The sequence below is a fragment of the Lithobates pipiens genome, unplaced genomic scaffold (genome assembly GCF_037356315.1).
Source record: "Lithobates pipiens isolate NorthernLeopardFrog02 unplaced genomic scaffold, aLitPip1_a1.2 Scaffold_3, whole genome shotgun sequence".
In the NCBI taxonomy this organism is placed as follows: domain Eukaryota; kingdom Metazoa; phylum Chordata; class Amphibia; order Anura; family Ranidae; genus Lithobates; species Lithobates pipiens.
The window spans coordinates 218525853-218538334 of NW_027507790.1; the positions used below are offsets into that span (position 1 = coordinate 218525853).

At 40.6% G+C, this 12482-nt stretch overlaps 1 protein-coding gene across 3 annotated transcripts in view; it reads right to left on the bottom strand.

The window, feature by feature from the left end:
- The window catches only part of GHR (growth hormone receptor), a 546779-nt gene that overhangs the window by 376364 nt on the left and 157933 nt on the right, over nucleotides 1-12482 (bottom strand). For all 3 annotated transcript variants that reach the window (XM_077462799.1, XM_077462797.1, XM_077462798.1), the window contains exon 3: nucleotides 12245-12317. The gene's annotated coding sequence lies outside the window, so the exon portion shown is untranslated. The remainder of the gene's footprint in view (nucleotides 1-12244; nucleotides 12318-12482) is intronic.

Below are 12482 nucleotides of genomic sequence, written 5' to 3' on the forward strand. Positions count from 1 at the left end.
TTTGCCAAAAAATATACTTTATTTTCTTAAAGCATGGGCCATAGATGATACGATAAAGTGGTTTTCCTGATTTTTTTAAATATTTTATTACATTATTATTATTTATTATTATTAGTATACCAGATTTAAATAGTGCCAACAGTTTGAGCAGCACTTTACAACATTAGGGCAGACAATACAATTCAATACAGGAGGGATCAGAGGGGCCTGCTCATTAGAGCTTACAATCTAGAAGGGATGGTCAAGTGATACAAATGGTAATAACTATGGTGGATGAGCTGCTGAAGAAAATGAAAGTTCAGTTGTTATGTGGAGGCAGGATAGGCTTCTCTGAAGAGAAACAGTTTAGCAAATTGCCTACAAGTGGATAGAGTTGGAAATAGTTGGACTGATTGGGGTAGAGAATTCCAAAGGCTGGAAAAGGCTCGGGATGAGTCCTGGAGGAGAGTATGGGAGGAGGTGACGAGGGAGCTAAAGAGCAGGAGGTCTTGAGAGGAACAAAGAGCATGATTTGGTTGGTATTTTGAGTCTAGGTTAGTGATGTAGCTGGGGGACAAGTTGTGGATGGCTTTGTTACTTATTGTTAGTATTTTGAATGTAATTTGTTGGGTGGGTGGCAGCCAATGGAGGGATTAGTAGAGAGGAGGAGCAGACACTGAGTGGTTTGTAAGGTGGATGAGTCTGGCAGCATTCATGATGAACTGAAGGGGGGATAACCTATTTAAAAGGTAAGCCAATGAGGGAGTTGCAGTAGTCAAGGCGAGAGATAACCAGAGAGTGAATCAGGAGTGGTCTCATTGGTTAGGAAGAGACGTATTTTGGAGATGTTGGGGAGGTTGAGGTGGCAAGCTATGGAAAGTAATTGGATGTGGGGCTGAAAGGAAAGTTCAGAGTCCAGGATAATACATAGCACCCTGGCATGCTGGGATGGGTGGATGGGTATGTCATTGTTCTTGACAGAGAAGTCAGGGGAAAGGCACGTGGAGGAGAAAATATTATGAGCTTGGTTTTTGCCAAGTTGAGTTTGAGGAAGTGGTGCAATATCCAGATATGTCTGGGCAACGTAATTCTATTACGAAACGCGTAGGGAGGAGCAACGCGCTGATGTCACCTCGTGTATACTATTGGAGATCCAGGAAGTATGGGTTGTCTGTGTGTGTGCCGGCCGGTGCACCGGACTTAAGTCTTTCTATTTCTTCCACTATTGTAAGTGTAATTGCCATTTTTTATATAAATAAATAGTGGGTTTTTATACTATTTGAAGCCTCTTATCTTTTACATGCTACTGGTACAAACTGCCAAGCTTCGGTCCTTGAGAGGTGAACTGAAGAGTGCTGGGCTCTTGTGCTTATGTTCTGGAGGCTGCGTATTAAAGAGGCTTGCAGGAGTTTTGAGGATCCAGGAGACGCCACTTACTAAAGAGTTCCGCAGGAGTGTCTGAGGGTCCAGGAGAGAAATATTTTTAATCCATGCTTTCTGTGACCCTCTGTAACGGGGGGTCATAGGCGTTTGGTAAGAAGTAAATTTATACTTTTGGTGGTGGATTGAACACGGTTCACAATTGAAAGAAATTTTTAATGCATGGACTGTTCCTTCAGCATAAAATATTTTGAATTTTTATTTTTATTTTTTGCACGGGTGCAGACTTTGTGTTAAACACATTCCTCTGGACTATTTATTACGTCATAAAAAATGTTATGTCACTTTTATAAGGACTTTTTTGGTCTTTTCTATTTTATGTTTCTCATAGCACACATGTGCACGGGGTCTTGTTTGAATTCGTTTTCACATTGTGAAGGTTATTTATAAATTTTATTTTCCAGTGTTAATTTGCATATCATATGTTTGCATATTTGTATGGGATGATGCTCACCATTTACTTTCCAGTCTCATTTAATCGCATGGTCTTTCAGACATGATTTATGCATTTTTATTATTTATACAGATTTTGCTTTTGTGCGTCACAGATCTAGCCCAACTTTTATTTTTCATTTTGTTTTTACTGTAGTTATGTTATACAGCAGAGTAGCAGCTTCCAATAAATCCCTTTAGTGGTTCTATGTTTAGTTATATATGTACTTAGAGTGCACTCATTTACCGTAGCGCAGTTTCTTTTCCCCTTTTTTTTCCAGTGATACGTGAGGAGACGGATGAAGTGGGCTGGAGGGGTGGAGAGACAGATTTGTATGTCGTCAGCGTAGAAATTATATTGAAAGTCATGGGAGACTATCAGCTCACCCAGGGAGGAGGTGTAGATTGAAAATAGGAGATGTCCAAGAACAGAACCTTGGGGGACCCGGCGGAGAAAAAAAAAGGGGAGTGGAAGAAGTAGAACTGCAAGTGACATTGAACGTGCGGTGGGATAGGTAGGATGAGAGCCAGTGAAGAGCACAGTCATGGAGACCATAGAAGTAAAGTTTTTTTGAGGCGAAAGGGTTGGTCAACAGCATCAAAGGCAGCCGAAAGGTCCAGAAGTAGGAGTACAGAATAGTGTCCATTGTTTTTTGCTGTTAGTAAGTCATTTTTAAGTTTTAAAAGAGCAGTTTTTGTGGCGTGTTTTGTGGCAAAATCTAGACTGAAGGGGATCAAGAAGGTTATACTTAATGAGGTGGTCACTCAGTTGGTTGTGGACCAGGTGTTCAATGAGTTTAGAGGAAAAGGGGAGCAAGGAGATAGGGCGAAGATTGTTAAGACTGGGAGAGTCCAAGGACAGCTTTTTAGGTATGGGGGTGACCAGTGTGTGTTTTAGAGAGTTGAGGAAGATGCCAGAAGAGAGGGTGGGATTGAAGATGTGGGCTAGAGTGTGTAGGATAGAGTCAGAGGGTGACCGTAGTACTTGAGAGGGAACAGGGGACAGGTGGTTAGGTGGGCATTATACAGTACAGTTTAGCAACCTTGTCTATACCATAGTAGCAGGGTTGAATAAGGGGAGTGCTGACATTATCAGGCCATTTCTGAACTGTAAGGGCCTATTCATACCAGAAACTGTATCTACTGCACGTATTTTTCATGCACACGTGCATGCATTTGATGCATATTTTTATGCATGTTTACATGCATTTTTCCATGCATGTGTGTTTGTTGGTAAGTGTTTACATGCATTTGCCCACATTTGTGCACGTTTGCGATGCAGCTCGCTCTACTCTGTGGCCTGCACTGCAATGGGGTGAACTGTGCCTAAAGGATAGCCTACATTTTGGACCATCTATGCACTTGAAATGCAGTCAAACATGCATCCATCTGTATCTGGTGTGAATGGGCCCTAAAAGACCAATAATGAGCTCCTCAACCAACCAATGCCTCGGGCATTTATAATTTATGGAAAATCACCCCGTTAGTGGGTGGGATGCTTTTTCATTTTATGAATAAAAAGGGAAGGAACAGAAGTAGGTTGCTGTGCTATTATTGGTGTCAAGCAAAGATCATGGCAGGTCCTGCTGTTCATATGAACTGTGTGAAAATGAGCAGATTTCTTATATCTTGTTATTGATTCAGCTCTGTCTAAGCCTTTGGAATCAGAAACCAGCAGATAAAAAAAAAAAAACTAAACTATTTTTTTTAGGTCTGGATAGAGTGGAGAAGGATTTGAACCCTTTGTTAGTTTTTTTTCTGCTATCTGGAGCTCCATTAAAGAGATTTCCCCTCTCTAGGGCCTCATGCACACACAGCTCCTCTCAACGCCATTCTTCTGACAAGAGAAAAGCAGCATTAAAGACATGCCTACAGTCAATTTTTCAGATATGTATGTTTAGGCGCGTTTAAAAATGCCTCTAAAATTGAAGTTTTTTGGCAATGCATTGTGCATGAGGCCTTTGAGCCTATTCAAACCACTAGCTGCATTTACTTGTTTTTCGTGCATTTCAAGGGACCTAACTGGTCTTAACAGAGCCTTACTGTCATGGTAACAATGGTTTCACCAGACAGGAAGTGTCTTAAGTAAATTAAAGCTGGGGTTGCACTAATACCGGTATTGGTGTCGATACAAAACATTTGCATGCGTATCGGTACTTCCAGGCTCGGTTCTTTCAGTCGTGAGCGGGATTCTCCAACTAACAGCCGAAATGTAAAAAAAGAAAAAAAAAAAGATGGAAATTATCGGTTATTAGGGAGTGGGGCCGCCGTGTCCTTAACAACTGATGACTCATTCAGCTGTCAGCGGGGTTCCCCTGTTATCAGCTGAAGTGTAAACAAAGTCCCGGCAATTGAAGCAGTCAAAAAAATAGCAGCCGGGCAAAGTTCATCAACAACCTTGCTCAACCACTGAAACAAAGATAAAAAGAAACATTGTTTCTTTTTGTACCTTTCTGTTTATTCATCTACAGACCAAAGGGATGAACTTCGATCTGCAGATGAAGTCAGTTTAAATTACAACTATAGGCAAAACTTTTTTTTTTTTACATTTTGTATAGAGCAAGGAAGGGTTAAAACCTGTGTCTGTATACCATTGCAGAGATTTCCCTTCACTTCCTATCCCATAGCCAAATAGGAAGAGAGAGGAAACCCCTGAAAATTAAGAGAATTCCTTGGGGACCCCCAGGTCACCAAAACTAGTGTCACCATTGGAAGATTTTCCCTCTTACTTTTCTGACAACCCAAAATTTTGGATTTTCTTTTACTTTCAACGATAATGGTAATGGTTGTTTTTTTTATTAAAGTGTTCCTCTGTTTAACCCCTTATTAACCCTTAATTTACTCTAATCTCCAGTCTTATTTAGCTCCTTATTCCGCTTCACCATTAAATTATTATTGTCCTGCTTATTTGTTTCACTTCTATTCTATAAACAATAATTAAAAAACTTTTTTTGGTTTGCTTTGTTCATTAATGTTTTTACACACTTGCATATATTTACTCGTTTCACATTGAAAAATGCGCAAAAAACCCCCCAAAAAAACGATTTTATTTGTAAAGAACTTTTTAATGCTTTGTATAATTGCTGACAGCTAAAGTATAAACAAAAAACAGTTGCAGTAGGCATCGGTATTTGGTATGGACGAGTACTAAAAAAAAAAAAAAAAAAAAAAAAAAAATGGTATTGGTCCATCCCTAAATAAAGCATTTGTTGTCAACTGTTATTGCTGTCTGCATCCATGTTGCTAATTTTCCCTCTCTTCCCATTTAGTAAAACAGTTTATAGATTGATCACCCCAAGGCTTTATGGCACACGGGCAATTCGGCCACTAGAGACAAATAGCCAGGACCGCCAACAAGATTGATTGTGTAACCAGATGCAGTGCGATGCTGTTCTGTCACTTGCTGAAACGCTGGTCGATCTGGATTACTAGTTATGAGAGCAATATCTCCCTGCCTCAGCTACAGAAGAATGCAATGCCATGGGGACAAACAGGTAGCCTTTTACTAATCCCGACACTGACGATTTTGACAAACTGTGAGCAAGAGGACTGCTAGCGGCAGAGTCGCCTGTGTGTCATAAGCCTAGCAGAATAATGAATAACTAATAACTTTAGCCTCAGTGCTAATGCATGCGTGGAGGGGGATATTGCTAGGAAAAGTGTGCATTGATGCATGCTTGCAAAAGTTTTTCTAGTGACTACATACAGTATACACACTGTGGGGTTGATTTACTAAAAAATGGAGTGTAAAATCTGTTGCAGCTCTGCATAGAAACCATGTCATCCGTCTGGCAGGGACAGCGATTAGCATTAGGGAGAGATTCCAGGTCAGTAGGGAAAAGACAGGGGCACACCATCCTTCCTGGATACCTCCCCAATTGGGTACAGCCCGGCCAGGTCACATTTCACCCCTTAAGACAAACGTGGTTGGCGCATCTGAGACCTTCTCCGCTACACACTGCTGTTACATTCTGTGAGTGTTCCCGGATGGGCGACTTTCCGATAGGCTTGTTGTGAATTATTGAACAAGTTCTGTTTTCTGCAACTGGACTCTGAGGAGGAGATTTACTAAAACTGGTGCACACAAAATTCAGTGCAGCTGTGTATAGTAACCAATCCGCTTCCAGGTTTGTTTGTCAAAGCTTAATTGAACAAGCTGAAGTTAGAAGCTGATTGGCTACCATGCACCGCTGCTCCAGATTTTGCACTCTCCATTCTTAGTAACTCAACCCCGCTGTCTCAGGTGGTGAACTAGTGCTGCAGCAAGGTCCCGAAAGCTCTATGTCCATTGACCTTCTACAATGAGGGAAAAAAAGTATTTGATCCCCTGCTGATTTTGTACATCTGCCCAATGACAAAGAAATTATCAGTCTAATTTAATGGTAGGTTTATTTTAACAGAGACAGAATAACAAAACAAAAACATAAAAACGCATTTCAAAAAAGTTATGAACATTTATTTGCATTTTAATGAGTGAAATAAGTATTTGACCCCGTTGCAACACACGACTTAGTACTTGGTGGCAAAACTCTTGTTGGCAATCACAGACGTCAGATGTTTCTTGTAGTTGGCCACCAGGTTTGCACACATCTCCGGAGGGATTTTGTTCCACTCCTCTTTGCAGATCCTCTCCAAGTCATTAAGGTTTTGAGGTTGACTTTTGGCAACTTGAACCTTCAGCTCCCTACACATATTTTCTATGGGATTAAGGTCTGGAGACTGGCTAGCCCACACCAGGACATTAATGTGCTTCTTGTTGAGCCACTGCTTTGTTGTTTTGGGTCACTGTCATGCTGGAATACCCATTCACGATCCATTTTCAATGCCCTGCCTGAGGAAAGGAGGTTCTCACCCAAGATTTTATGGTACTTGGCCCCGTCTATCGTCCCTTCGATGCAGTGACATTGTCCTGTCCCCTTAGCAGAAAAACATCCCCAAAGCATAATGTTTCCACCTCTATGTTTGACAGTGGGGATGGTGTTCTTGGGGTCATTGGCAGCATTCCTCCTCCTCCAAACACGACAAGTTGAGTTGATGCCGAAGAGCTTGATTTTGGTCTCATCTGACCACAACACTTTTACCCAGTGCTTCTCTGAATCTTTCAGATGTTCATTAGCAAACTTCAGAAGGGCCTGTACATGTGCTTTCTTGAGCAGGTGGACCTTGCGGGCGCTGCAGGATTTCAGTCCTCAACAGCGTAGTGTGTTACCAGTTGTTTTCTTGGTGACTATGGTCCCAGCTGCTTTGAGATCATTGACAAGATTCTCCCGTGTAATTCTGGGCTTCCTCACGGTTCACATGATCATTGAAACTCCACGAGGTGAGATCTTGCATGGAGCCCCAGACCGATGGAGATTGACAGTTATTTTGTGTTTCTTCCATTTGCGAATAATCACACAAACTGTTGTCACCCTCTCACCAAGTTGCTTGGGAATGGTCTTATAGCCTATTCCAGCCTTGTATAGGTCTACAATCTTGTCCCCGACAACCTTGGACAGCTCTTTGGTCTTGGCCATGGGGGAGAGATTGGAATCTGATTGATTGCTTCTGTGGATAGGTGTCTTTTATTATGGGTAACAAGCTGGGATTATGAGCACTCCCTTTAAGAGAGTGCTCCTAATCTCAGCTTGTTACCTGTATAGAAGACACCTGGGAGGCTGAAATCTTGCTAATTGATAGGGGATCAAATACTTATTTCACTCATTATTAATTATATAAGAGATGAATCATAAAGGAAAGCATCAAGCTTTACAATATCATTGCCGCCAACATCCCAAAACGTGCAAATAGAAAGAAATTATTTCACTTATTATTATGCAAATAAATGTATAACTTTTTTGTAATGCTTTTTTTTTTTGGATGTTTTTGTTGTTATTCTGTCTCCCACTGTTAAAATAAACCTACCATTAAAATGATAGACTGATCATTTCTTTGTCAGTGGGCAAACGTACAAAGTCAGTAGTGGATCAAATACTTTTTTTCCCCTCACTGTAAATGCCTCTCTCAGGGGTCATGGGCTTTTATCCTCCCTTCTTGTAAGTCAAGACTCTCAGCTGTACAAGAGGCACTGCTCGATGCTTTATAGACTAAATAACGCATTGCCTCAGTTCCCAACTCACCCAGACTGTATCATTGTAGCCTGCAGTTCAAAACAGGCTATAGCAGGAGGTTGATCAGTGTCAGACGTTTGTGAGCGTAGCCCAAAACTGCACAGGCACCAGGATTTACGTAAATGTGCCATGCAGCATCTTTATTCAGAAAATAGAATCTTTCGACTTTAAAGTGGTTGTAAAGCCTAAACATTTTTTTTTTTTTTTACCCCAATACATTCCTTGCATTAAGATAAAAAAATGTTAAGGTGACAGCACCCCCCCCCCTCAATTCCCCCCCCTTTTACTTACCTGAACCCTCATTCGATCCAGTGCTGTGCAAGTCTGTAGATCTTCTCTCCCCTCATTTCTGGGTCTCAATGGCTTTCCTAGGGGGCTATTGGCTCCCAGTGCTGTCATTCAAAGCCAGTGAGGAGGGAGTGGGGGGTGGGGCCAAGTCCTGCTATCTGTGCCAATGGACGTATGGGAAATCAGCTTCCATTGGGGGCACTGGACAGAGGGGTGGGGTCTGGAGTGCCAGCAAAAGATCCAAAAAGAGGAGGTCCGCGGCCGCTCTGTGCAATTCCATTGCACAGAGCAGGCAGGTATAGATATGTTTATTATTTTGAAAAAATATATACTTTTACAATCACTTTAAGGACACATTATACATTAGATTACAAATCATTTAAATTGTTTATTGGTTGGGAAGCGGCAACAATGGTGCACATAATTACATGGGTGCTCTTTTCAACATAGCATAATTTTACTTTAATAGGATACAGGCATGTGTAATTGCTCTTTAGTTTAAAAGAGTAATTACAAGGAACAATACTGTAGTATGGTATAAACAATCATTTAATGAATAAAGACATTAGTCTGCATTAGTCCAATGATTAAGTCCCTGTTTCTCTGAAGAAACCAGATGTCCACATCAATCAGCTTCAAAGTACACTGTCCATTGTAGCCAATTAATAAACACATTGCAACAACATATTAACAAAAGAACGTCATTATGATTTGATTAGGCAACAGAACATAACAATTAACTGTTTCATAGTGGCTAGGTCAATAAAATAATCAGTACCATGCCCTATTCAATTCATTAGCAAAATGCTCCTCTGTAATTTTTATTAGGAACATTTCAAAGCGTTTATATAAGAAGCAGTTCAAAGTTTTGAAGTGACAAGTGTGTATCATCTTGCCTGCTGGCCTCCCCTCGTCTTTATTAATTTAGATGCCATCTACTACAGCCTCTCTCAACCAGGGTTCTGTGGAATCCTGGGGTTCCTCCAGAGGTTATTAGGGTTCCCAAAGATTAGCAAAGAGCAATTTCCTAATCGTTGATAAGTAACCACTGACACCAATTATCTTTTACAGTAACTGGAAGAATGGCATTCTTCTCACTCACCACCAGTGTAAGGGGCTTTCTTCCCACTGACAACCAATGTAAGGGTTGCATTCTTCTCACTGACCACCAATGTGAGGGGCATTCTTCACACTGACCACCACCGTAATGGGTATTCTTCCCACTGCCCCCCAATGTACGGAGAATTCTTCCCACTGACCACCAATGTAAGAGGCCATTTTTTCCACTGACCACCACTAAAAGGGTCATTATTCACACTGATCCCCACCAATCCCCACCAAAATGGGTATTCTTCCCACTAACCTCCAATGAATGGGACATTCCTCCCACTGAACATCAATGTAAGGAGCTTTATTTCCACGGACCACCACTGTAATGGGCATTCTTCCCACTGACCTCCAATGTAAGGAACTTTCTTTCCACTGAACACTAACATAAGGAGCTTTATTCCCACTGACCACCAATGTAAGGAGCTTTCTTCCCGTTGACCATCAATGTAAGGGTTGCATTCCTCCCACGGACCACCAATGTAAGGAGCTTTGTTTCCACTGACCACCAATGTAAGGGGAATTCTTCACACTGACCACCAACGTAAGGCACATTCTTCCCACTATCTTTGTAAGAGGGGCATTCTTCTCAATGACCTTCAATGTAAGAAGCTTTCTTTCGACTGATCACCAATGTAAGGAACTTTCTTCCCGCTGATCACCAATGAAAAAAAGGCTTTGCAAACAATCAAAAAAGTATCTCTAAATTCTCCTTAAATCTGTTATGCAGATGCATCTTCCTTTAATGAAGGCTAGTCTAATTATTTTATTGTGCTGCATACAAACTTATATTTAAGGCTTTTTTGCCATCAACAAATTTATGTTGGCTGCTTTTTGTTCATATAGCCATCATTTTCCATTGCTCTTTAGCGTGGATACCTTTGCATATATATTTTTTTTTACACTTTAAAGATTAGAAGGCTGAAAGGCTGCTGACCCTCTTCTGGGAGGACAAATTGAAGGACTTCAAAGATTCAGTTGCAAAATGTAAACTCTCAAGCTTTCTCTTAGCCCTTGTACACAGGATCGGACATTCCGACGGAAAATGTCCGATCGGACCGTGTTGTCGGAGAATCCGACTGTGTGTGGTCTCCATCGGACCTTTTTACGTCGGAATATCCGACGGACAAAGTTTTAGAGCTGGGCTATAAAACTTTCCGACAACATGATCCGATCGGACTTTGTCCGATTGTGTGTAGAGAATTCCAATCGGACAAAGTGCCACGCATGCTCAGATCAAATTCATAGACCAAAGCTATTGGCTACTAGACTGAACATAGTCCCATCGTAACGAAATAACGTCATCACGTTACATACGATCGGATTTTCCGACAACTCCGACAACGACCGTGTGTATGCAACACAAGTTTCAGACAAAATCTGTCGGATTTTGTTGTCGGAATGTCCGACTGTGTGTATAAGGGCTTAAGAGGAGCAAGAACAGCTACACAAATTTGAAACCCATGGCTACATTCCCTTGGTTTTTTCATATAATAGACATCCACAGGAACTAGACAAATGTGCATCAACTTTTGCTTGTGGACAAAAACATATTGATATATGAGCTCCTGTTCAGACCTCATTAGATGGCACATGAATATGCTGTATGTAAAGCATAGATGTAGAATCCAATCCCTCTGCAGAAGGTTTAACAAGCCAGCAAGTGAGTGAATATACCAAGACCTAACCAAAACTATGAAATTAGTCTCACACCATCCACATTTAGTAATCTAATTTTAAAACAATGTTAGCAGAAAAAATTGAGTACTGCCCGTGATACTTTTTTTATTTGCACTAGCATACAATTTTTCAGGACAAGCTTTCGGGGTATGTCCCTTTCAAGGTCCAAGCAGTATTGACACTTGAAGGGAACATACCCCGAAAGCTTGTCCTGAAAAATTGTATGTTAGTGCAAATAAAAAAAAAGTATCACGGACAGTACTCAATTTTCTCTGTCACAATTGCACTAATACGGCAAAATGATGAAGGATTTTGGCAATAAGATCTCTGATTTTCATAACCATAGCATTGGGGACTCTGCTCTATCACAACAGAAAACTTTGGATTAGAGCTCACACTTAAGAAGTGAATTGCTGATTTATTCTGAAATTTCCATACTGGAAAGATTAAAAGGTAGATATTTTTACAAATGTTATGCTAACAATATTGGTGTTTTTACGGGATGCCATGTGTAAAATTAATGTTCCTGATAGTAAAAACATTTGACAGATTCTCATGTCTCTCAGGGACTCGCCAGATAGATCTTTGCTCCTAAATGTTTAGCTGTCCACCATTCTTCCAATTATGAAAGGAATCCAGTCTTCGAGTTTAGATTATTTGAATGCAACTGAAGCGGTGGGGTTCAGCCCTATAGCAGGAATATTGAGACTACACGGTGAGCACAGACTAAGGTGGGCAGAATCTAAATAAGATACCATGATGGATAGGAACTGAATAAAACTCTAGGATCAGCAGGAACTGACTATGACTTCATGGTGGGCAGTATTTGACTAAGACTTCATGGTGGGCAGCAACCAAGGTCCATTGTGGGCAGCAACTAACTAGGACTCTAGAGTGGACATGAACCCACTAAGGCTACATAGTGAGTAGAAACTAAGACTCCATGGTGGGCAGGAACCAACCAAGAGTTCATGATGGGTATAAGGAAACTAAGACTTCATTTTGGGCAGCAAAGTGGACAGGATCCAAGTGGTGATCTATGTATGAATAAATAATTATGCTGCTTAACCCATAAAAGATATAAGAAGATAGAGAGTGACTTAACTGGCTTAAATCCAATATCATTTTCATGAAGATCTGCCCCCTTAAATTCACATTCAAAAACGAAAATAAATATATTTTAAGATGCTCATAAAATTCTTTCCTACCTCCAGCTATCTGGAATCTACTCGTGGTCCATGGAGACATGAAGGAAAGATCCCTTTGGAAGTGAGTCTGAATCTATAGGAAATAAATACAGTGATTAAACATAAAAAAAATGACTACTGAAATGACACTTTAATGTAATTACAGATATTAAGTAAAATCACAACAAAAAAATATTTTATAAATGTTGCCAATAAATCAGAACTTCTATCTAATTTAGCTTTAATCCACCATTAAAGT